Source organism: Chiloscyllium plagiosum, chromosome 20 (genome assembly GCF_004010195.1).
Source record: "Chiloscyllium plagiosum isolate BGI_BamShark_2017 chromosome 20, ASM401019v2, whole genome shotgun sequence".
NCBI classification, from domain to species: domain Eukaryota; kingdom Metazoa; phylum Chordata; class Chondrichthyes; order Orectolobiformes; family Hemiscylliidae; genus Chiloscyllium; species Chiloscyllium plagiosum.
The window spans coordinates 29,549,865-29,559,849 of NC_057729.1; the positions used below are offsets into that span (position 1 = coordinate 29,549,865).

The 9,985-nt window shown below is 42.3% G+C and overlaps 1 protein-coding gene across 4 annotated transcripts in view; it reads right to left on the bottom strand.

Annotated features, from left to right (window-relative positions):
• arfgap1 (ADP-ribosylation factor GTPase activating protein 1) overlaps positions 1-7,534 on the bottom strand; it is a 43,286-nt gene extending 35,752 nt beyond the window's left edge. For 3 of the 4 annotated variants that reach the window (XM_043710390.1, XM_043710393.1, XM_043710391.1), the window contains exon 1: positions 7,397-7,534. The gene's annotated coding sequence lies outside the window, so the exon portion shown is untranslated. The remainder of the gene's footprint in view (positions 1-7,396) is intronic. The other variant, XM_043710394.1, reaches the window with a different exon arrangement.
• Between the last annotated feature and the right edge of the window lie 2,451 nt (positions 7,535-9,985).

Below are 9,985 nucleotides of genomic sequence, written 5' to 3' on the forward strand. Positions count from 1 at the left end.
ATGACGGTTGGAGGAAGAGCGCCTCATCTTCCGCCTAGGAACCCTCCAACCACAAGGGATGAACTCAGATTTCTTCAGTTTCCTCATTTCCCCTCCCCCCACCTTGTCTCAGTCAAATCCCTCGAACTCAGCACCGCCTTCCTAACCTGCAATCTTCTTCCTGACCTCTCCGCCCCCACCCCAGTCTGACCTATCACCCTCACCTTGACCTCCTTCCACCTATCGCATTTCCAATGCCCCTCCCCCAAGTCCCTCCTCCCTACCTTTTATCTTAGCCTGCTGGACACACATTCCTCATTCCTGAAGAAGGGCTTATGCCCGAAACGTTGATTCTCCTGCTCCTTGGATGCTGCCTGACCTGCTGCGTTTTTCCAGCAACACATTTTCAGCCTATAATTTCATCTACAACTCTCAGCAACTTATCCACATTTCACTGGTCAAATTACACTCTCAGGCGTGGGAACCGGACAACATTCAAAATGAGGCAAAGCACAGAGCACCTACCTAAAATGTGCGAGATAAGGTCAATGGGAGGGGTCCTGCTGACCTCATTCATACTCTATCAATGAACACATGATCAACAATACCTTCCAGCGCATCTCCTCAACTTCCTGCACCTCTCCCTCCAACTGCAACAAGGATAGAATTCCCCCACTACCCCCCCCAAACACAGCTCTATCCTTCCACCTCACTAATCTCCGGATGCAGCACATTATCTTCTGCCATTTCCACCACTTACAGTCGGACCCCATCAAAGATATATTTCCCTCCCCAACCCATCTGCATTCCACAGAGACCATTCCCTCAGCAACTCCCTTGTTAGGTCTATGTCCCCCCTTCCCCAATAACCCACCTTCCATATTTGGCAGCTTCTCTTGCCATGACAAGAGGTGTAAAACCTGCGCCCACAGCACCTCCCTCACCGCCAAGGCCCCAAAGGATCTTTTCACATCTGGCAGAGATTTCTGCACATCCACCCACCTCATCTTCTGCACCTGTTGCTCTTGATGTGGTTTCCTCTACATTGGAGAGATAGGATGCTGACTCATGGAGCGTTTCATGGAACATCTCTGGGACACGCACCAAACAACCCTACTGCTCCCAGCCAACCACAGCACAAGTACTGGGCCTCCTCCCCTGCCAAATTAAAGCCACCTACCAACTGGAGGAAGAACACTTCATCTTCCACCTTGGGACTCTTCAACCACATGGCATCAACACAGACTTCACTAGTTTTCCAATCTCCCCTTCCCCATCCCACTCCAGATCCAAACAGTCCAACTCAGCACCGCCCTCTTAACCTGCTCTCCCTGTCCATCTTCCTTCCTATCTATCCACTCCACTCTCCCCACTGACCTATCACTATTACCCCCAACCTAACGCCTTCCCACCCCAGCCCCAACTCCTTATTTATCTCTCAGGCACTGCCGCCTCTACATTCCTGATGAAGGACCTTATGCCCAAAACATCAATTCTCCTGCTCCTCGAATGCTGCCTGACCTGCTGTGCTTTTCCTGCGCCACCCTTTTCGACCCTCACTCTCCCGCATCTGTAGTCCTCACTTTCTCTGAACAAGAAGGCAAGCATGATTGGAAATATGCAGTTTGAAATGAGGGGTGATAGAAATATTGTAGAGAAAGGGGAGTCAGTAGCAAGAGTCCTGCTCGTCATGGCACCACACAGCAAGAAGAAATATTTTTATTTATGATTGGTAGCAGGTATCAGTGGTCCCTTTAAGAATCCTGTATTGGCTGCTATGTATTTGATAAATCTGTAGTGAGCTTGTGCAACTGATGCTACACACAAACAATTCCACAAAAATCTTATTAAAAATAGAGTATCATTCCTAACACCAATTAGCCATAGGAAAACAGTGGCATTATTGCAGAAAATGTTTGTTAATAAACTATGAAATTAAAACGGCAGTATATTAATAATGGAAAAGCATGTAAGTTTGATGACAGATGGATGGAACCTGATGCCCAAATCAACCCTCTGCAAGCCTCCCACAGACCCTCCAATATCTGTGGATTCCAGGTTGAAAACTTGGCATGCCAGATTTTCCATAATTTCTTCTCCAATCCTCATCTACCAGATTATTTCTCAAAACACTGCCTTCGTGATGAAGACCATATATATATCATCTCAGTCCACCTCTTAACACTACTCTCAACCATGTAACTTCTACTGCACCACAAGTCTGCTTGTTTGACAAGTTAAGTTTTTCCAACCTAACAGACAGGCTTGTAATCAACCTACTCCTGGCAGATAGGAGAAAGTGAGGACTGCAGGTGCTAGAGATCAGAGCTGAAAATGTGTTGCTGGAAAAGGGCAGGTCAGGCAGAATCCAAGGAGCAGGAGAATCGACGTTTCGGGCATAAGCCCTTCTTCAGGGTTTATGCCTGAAACGTCGATTCTCCTGCTTCTTGGATGCTGCCTGACCTGCTGCGCTTTTCCAGCAACACATTTTCTACTCCTGGCAGATAGTCTAAGTTTATCCGAAGGTTCGTTCCCATGCCCTGACAGCTTATTCAGGAAGAATCTGACAATTTGTAACTTGTGTACTGTTAGAGCCTCAATTTAATTTCAAACTCACATTCCTTATCTACTTATAGTTACACTTCTATAATTGAAATCTTCAATTCTACCTCTGTCACTCAGGTTCAACACATTCCTCCATGACTGTGATCTCACTTTATCCTACACCCAGTTCCCCAAAATTCTCCCTCTCCTCTCCTCTCAAATTGGTGAAAGTCATCTGCCACATTTCGGAATACAATCCTTAATTCCCTTTGTCTCAAATCATTTAATAGCATTTTTCCATCAACCTTGATCTTAGCTAATCCCTATTTTCTGAGGTGCCTTGTCACATTAAAAGCATATAATAACTACGAGCCATTATATAGATAGCATCCCATCATACGAACATGATAAATAAAGTCCAGCATTGTACAACTACAGAACAGTATCGGGTATTAGACACGGAAGCAAAAGTAGGCAATTAAGCCCCTTGAACCAGTTCATCTTTCAATGTGAAAGCTATCTGTGGGCTAACTCCATATACTACCTTTGGCCAATATCCATTAATAACTTTGTTTAATGAAAAGGATCTCTCATATTTAAAATTAACTGATCTATTATCAACTGCTTTTTGTGGAATAGAGTTCTACAATACCTCTACTACATAGCAATGCGGTTGCTGAAGATCTGAAATAAAGATTGAAATTACTGGAAATACTTGCCAGATCTGAGTTTCTCCAGCAATTTCTGTTTTTGACTTAAACTTTTACCAAGGTTTAAAAGTATGTAAAAGTGTTTATTAATAATATCTCTTCAGAATAGCCTGGTACTAATTTTTCAATAATGCTCCTTAGTTATAGAATCTCCAACCAGTAAACTTTATCTTTATCTACTCTGCCTTTGCTGGTTATATTGAAGACTTCAATCAGGTCAACCCTTAATTTTCTAAATTCTAGAGAAAGCAGACCTAATTTATGTAATCTCTCTTCATAACTTAATCCCTGAAGTCCAGATATCATTTGTGTAAATTTGCAGAATACTCCCTCCAAGACCAATATACCCTTCCTGAGTACCCAGATCTGCTCTCAGTACTCCAAGTGGGGTCTAACCAAGGTTTTCTATAACTGTAGCATAATTTCTGCATCCTTTTACTCCAGTCCTGTAGATGTAAAGACCAACATTCCATTAGCATTCTTGATGTTTTTCTGCACTTGTTTGTGGCATTTTAAAGATTTATGCAACTGAATCCTAAAGTCTCTTTGGACATCTAGAAAATAACCTGATCTATCATTTTTGGTCCAAAATGGATACCCCATACTTGTGTAACTGAAATTCATTTGCCACACTTTTGCCTGTTCATCTTGTCTATTAATATTTTCCTCCACAGTGAATAATGACATGAAAAATTCATCCAGTATCTCCCCCATCTCCTGTCGTTCCACACATAGACAGCCTTGTTGATCTTTAAGGGGCCCGATTCTCTCTCTAGTTATTCTTTTGCCCTTAGTGTATTTGTAGAATCTATCTGGATTCTCCTTGACTCTATTTGCCAAAGCTATCTCCCTTTTTTGTCCTCCTGATTTCCCTTTTAGTATATTCCTTCTGCGCTAAGACTCTTGAGAGATTCACTCGATTCCAGCTATCTATACCTGACAATATGCCTCTTCCTTTTTTTGAGCAGAGCCTCAACTTCTGAGTGACATTACCAGCTTTGCCCTTTATACTAACATGAACATACATGTCTCTGGACTCCTGCGATCTCATTTTCTTAAGGCCTCCCACTTTTAATCTGTCCCTTTACCTGCGAATAGCCTCTCTCAATCATCATTTGAAAATTCTTGCCTAATACCATCAAAATCGGCCTTATTATAATACAGAACTTTAACTTTTAGTTCAGGTCTGTACTTTTCCATAATAATTATATTAGTTTTAAAATAATTATCAATGACCACAAAGTGATCCCCCAATGACAGCTCAGTCACTTGCCCTGCCTTATTTCCCAAGAGGTGGTCAAGTGTTGTTCCTTCTGTAGTAGGTACATCCATATACCGAATAAGAACATTTTCCTATACACACTTAAATCCTTTTCTATCCAAGCCCTTAACACTTTGGCAGTCAAAGTTTGGAAAGTTAAAATCCCCTACCATAACCACCCTATTATTCTTACAGATATCTGAGATCTCCTGCGTAGAAGGACATGAAAGCTAGAGAACTTGGGGGAATAAATAGTGATATCTTGGGAATTGGACATATTACAAAAGAGGGGGTGATGGACATCTTACAGTGCAAAGATCGATAAATCCAATCAGGTGTATCCCAGAACTTTATGGGAAGCTGGGAAAAAGACTGCTGAGCCCCTCGCTGAGTTATATGTTATCATGGACAGCCATGAGTGAGATGCTGAAAGACTGGAGATTGGCCGCTGCGGTGTCATTACTAAAGAAAGGTAGTAGGGAAAAGCCAGGGAAATGTAGACCAGTGAGTACGAGTAAGTTGTTGGGGAATCAGAGGCACTGGATTTATATGTATTTAGAAAGGCAAGGAGTGAGAGGGATAGTTAACATAACTCTGTGGTTGGGAAACCATGTCTCACTAATTTAGTTGAATTTTTGTGAAGAGTTAACAAAGAAGACCGATGAAGGCAGAGTGGTAGATGTTTGTCTATATGGACCTCAGCAAGGCATTCAACAAGGTTCCACATGGTAGGCTGGTTAGATCATGTAGAATGCAGGGGGAGCGAGCAAGCCAATTGGGTACAAAATTGACTTGAAGGTAGGAAATAGTGGGTGGTGGTGGAGGGTAGTTTTTCAGACTGGAGAGCTATGACCAGCGGTATACCACAAGGATCAATGCTGGGTCCACAGCTTTTCATCGTTTCTATAAATAATTTGGATGTGAGCATACGAGGTACGGTTAGTAAGTTTGCAGATGACACCAAGTTGATGGTATAATTGGCAGTGAAGAAGATTATCTCAGAACAATGGGATCTTGATCAGATGGGCCAAAGAGTAGCAGATGGAGTTTAATTTAGATAAATGAGGTGTTGCATTTTGATAAGGCAAATCAGAGCAGAATGGATACAGGTAATGGTAGGTCCTTGAGAAGTGTTGCTAAACGAAGAGACCTAGGGGTGCTTGTGCACAATTCCTTGAAGGTTGAGTCGCAGGTAGGCAGGGTGAAGGCAACATTTGGCACCCTTGCCTTCATTGGTCAGTGCATCGAGTATAGGAGTTGGGGTATCATGTTACGGCTGTACAGGACATTGGTGAGGCCACTTTTATAATACCGTGTTCAATTCTGGTTTCCGTGCTATAGGAAACTTGAAGGAGTTCAGAAAAGATTTATAGGAATGTTGCCAGGGTTGGAGGGTTTAAGCTACAGGGAGAGGTTGAATAGGCTGGGCTTTTTTCTCTGGAGTGTCAGAGGCTGAGGGGTGACCTTATAGAGGTTTATAGATTCATGAAGGACAAATAGTATGGTGAATAACGGAGGTATTTTTTCTCCCCAGAGTAGAGAAGTCCAAAAATTAGAGGGCGTAGGTTTAAACGGAGGGGGGAAAAATTCAAAAGTGACCCGAAGAGCAACTTTTTCATGCAGAGGGTGGTACATCTATGGAACAATATGCCAGAAGAGGTGGTGGTGACAGGTAGAATTACAACATTTAAAAGGCATCAGGAGGTTACGTAAATAAGAAGGGTTTAGAGGAATACGGACCAAACCCTGGCAGAAATTTGACTACATTGGTTTAAGATAGGTGGTTGGACCAAAAGGGTCTGCTTCTGTTCTGTATAACTCTATTATATCCCTTTGCCCCAATGTTTCACAAGCAGCTATTTTAAAAGATGCAGATGACTATGTATAGCAATGCATTTAAACTTTTTATTTAAAAGCAAGACATGTTAGTACACAACAAAAACCAAAACCAAGAAAAAAGCTTTAAGTATCAAAAAAATTGGTCAGAGTTGCAAATTGGACAGTGAGGAACACCAAGACAGCTACAGTGAAAATTGAATTAGACATTTTAATATTCATAGTTTCTAAATACATGAGCCTATATTACAGCTCAAGTTGAAGAGGTAATACTACAACTGTCAAAAAACGTGTTTTTTAGCTTTAAATTTCTACAATATTAGGGAACAAATCAAGTTTTCGCTCGATTGTAAATAATTCATTCTGGGAATCATTTCTAAATTTTAAATCAGGAAAGGGGGAAATACATAGTTCATTCACTGTCAGTAAAGAAACAAATGACGGATCGATACATCAGAGCTGGTCTCCAACGTTATCATAATCTGAAGATCAGGCTAATAGGACTTCAAGTCAAAATTAAGCTAGACAAACAAATAAATGTCCGTGAAGCTGCAATGCAATTTTCGGTATTCAATTGGTTTGATTCTTTTTCAAATCAATTCTGCTCTGCTGCGGACGTGGCAGGACGATTATGATCTTCATGGAAGTAAGAATGCTGTTTGAGTGCATGAAGGAGTGAGGGGGTAACAGTCTCTACGAGGTGAAGGTTTGATTACGCACAAACCAAACCACTGGGGATTTTTTAAAAAAACACTGAACAGCCGACATAGCTGTAAGCCGCTGGGGCTGTCCAGCCACTTGCTCCTCTTCACCATGATTTGCAGAGAAAGGGACGGGAACGACTAGGAGGCCTCAACCGGCAAACACACATCTTAACTTACACATCACAACGCACTGACTGACAAGCAGGCTGGACCAATCCCAGACATAGCTGGCCTGCCTTCGGCCAATCAGCTACCGGGGAGGAGGGCGGGACTTCACCGCCATCACGTTAGATTGAGTTTACTAGCCTTACCGGCTTTTTCATCCCGCCGACGGACAGACCGGGTTATAGCCGCCGACTCACCTATCCAAGGTCGCCGCTTCGGATCACACCAGGTCCCGTTCAAAAGGAAGACGCGTCTAGCCTCAGAATCAGAAAGAACCGCGAATAAAACCCGCTAGTCAATCCAACACCAACCGCCTCAGGAGCAGGCGGCCGCCATCTTTGAGGACGTTGCATTTACAAGGGGCTTTTGGGTAACGTGGCCTCTGCAAAGTGCTGAGAAATGATGATGTGTGAGATTGGGTGGAGGTGTATATGAGGTATCAATGATGAGAGCATGACATATTGCATAACGCATACCGATGTATTAATATGCACATTAGCTGCTCGTACCAACCTATTTATTTCAACACTTTTTCATAAGTCCTTCTCTGCTAGGATACTTCCAGGGTCAGTTAATGAGGCAGTTCAATTTGGCTCATATGAAAAAAGAACTAGAAATTGTAAATAAACAAAAATTGTTTGGAAAAAGAAACATCCGACAAACCCATTCAGCATTTATGAGGAGAATAGAACGGTTGAAAAGGGTTCACACCTTGTAGGAGAAGAAGGGCTTATGCCCGAAACGTCGATTCTCCTGTTCCCTGGATGCTGCCTGACCTGCTGCGCTGTTCCAGCAACACAATTTCAGTTCACACCTTGTAGCCAGATAACAAATAGTATACAGCGCTTCACATTTTCACGACATCCAGATTGAAAAGTACGAATACAGTAACTTGCTGGAGGTGTGTGCTGATAACAGTGCAGTGAGAGCAACAGGTATATTGGACTTGGTCTGCCCCCTTAACAGAAATATCAAATTGCATGAATATATGGCACCTACATTCGACTATCCCAAGATATTTCATGGCAGCATTTCCAAGCACGATTTGACTTTCCAAGCTGCACTGTGAGATTTTGATCAACTGACCAAAAATTAGACAAATGGTGGGTTTTAATACACTTAGGAATGTGAAGACTAGAGATTTTACAAAAAAGCTTTGGCAAACAAAATCAGAGATGTGCAAGAGAGCCATATTTGGAGGGTTGGCTGGAGCACAGAGACCTTGAAGGGTTGTAGGGCTAGAGGAGGTTACAAGTCTGGACAGGGTGATGGAAAGATTTGCAAGCAAGTATAAACATCTTAATATCGATGAATTGCAAGACTTGCAGTCAATGCTGATTTGTGGAAATTGGTTTACAAAGAGCATAAAGTGGGAAGCCAGTCAGCAAATCATTGACAAATTCAAGTCTAGGCTAGAGGGACCAGATGATTATTTCAGTAGCAGATGAGCTGATACAAGGGTGAAGACAAATGCTGCTATGGAGGTAAAAGTAGCTGATTTTTGGTGATGGAATGTACATGAGATTGGAAGTTATAGAGTCATAGAGATGTGCAGCATGGAAACAGACCCTTCGGTCCAACCTGTCCATGCCAACCAGATATCCCTACCCCATCTAGTCCCACCTGCCAGCCCCTGACCCATATCCCTCCAAAACCTTCCTATTTATATACCCATCCAAATGCCTCTTAAATGTTGCAATTGTACCAACCTCCACCACATCCCCTGGCAGGTCATTCCATACATGTACCACCCTCCGCGTGAAAACATTGCTCCTTAGGTCTCTTTTATATCTTTCCCCCTCACCCTAAACTTATGCCCTCTAGTTCTGGCCTCCCTGACCTCAGGGAAAAGACTTTGTCTATTTATCCTATCCATGCCCCTCATAATTTTGTAAACCTCTATAAGGTCACCCCTCAGCCTGCGACGCTCCAGGGAAAACAGCCCCAGCCTGTTCAGCCTCTCCCTATAGCTCAAATCCTCCAAACCATTAAGTGTATAAGTCCTGCTAAGATTTGCTTTCCCAAAAATGCAGCACCTTGCATTTATCTGAATTAAACTCCATCTGCCACTTCTCAGCCATTGGCCCATCTGGTTCCTGTTGTAATCTGAGGTAACCCTCTTCGCTGTCCACTACACCTCCAATTTTGGTGTCATCTGCAAACATACTAACTGTACCTCTTATGCTCACATCCAAATTATTTATGTAAATGACAAAAGGTAGAGGACCCAGTACCAATCCTTGTGGCACTCCACTGGTCACAGGCCTCCAGTATGAAAAACAACCCTCCATCACCACCCTCTGTCTTCTACTTTTGAGCCAGTTCTGTATCCAAATGGCTAAGTTCATTTCATTCAAATAGAAAGTCAAAGTTAGACATGTTTGACTCAAATGATATCCAGAGAGAGATGAAATCATTGACTGGGGTGCTGGGTTTATGGCAAGAGTCCAAAATGATTTAAGAATTTGGAAAAGAAGAGCATGGAAGGGGAAGAAGTGTGACTAAAATGACTGGAATATAGTTAAATCAGGTGCAGAAAAAAAGGGAGTGAACAAGACCTGCTTGAAGAGGAAGAAAAAGTAATGGAAACATTTTAAAAAATTAAACTTTAGAAATCTCAATAATTTATAGCCTGCAGGAATGTGACAGTACAGTATAAATTGTTCTCCTTCTGCCCAAAGGTTGATTGAAATGGTTAAAAATGGAACCTCCACTCTCAATTACCAGCTCTAAGTTTCTGTAACTAGTTTAATGAGCAAATTATTTGAAAATTCAAAACAGTTTTT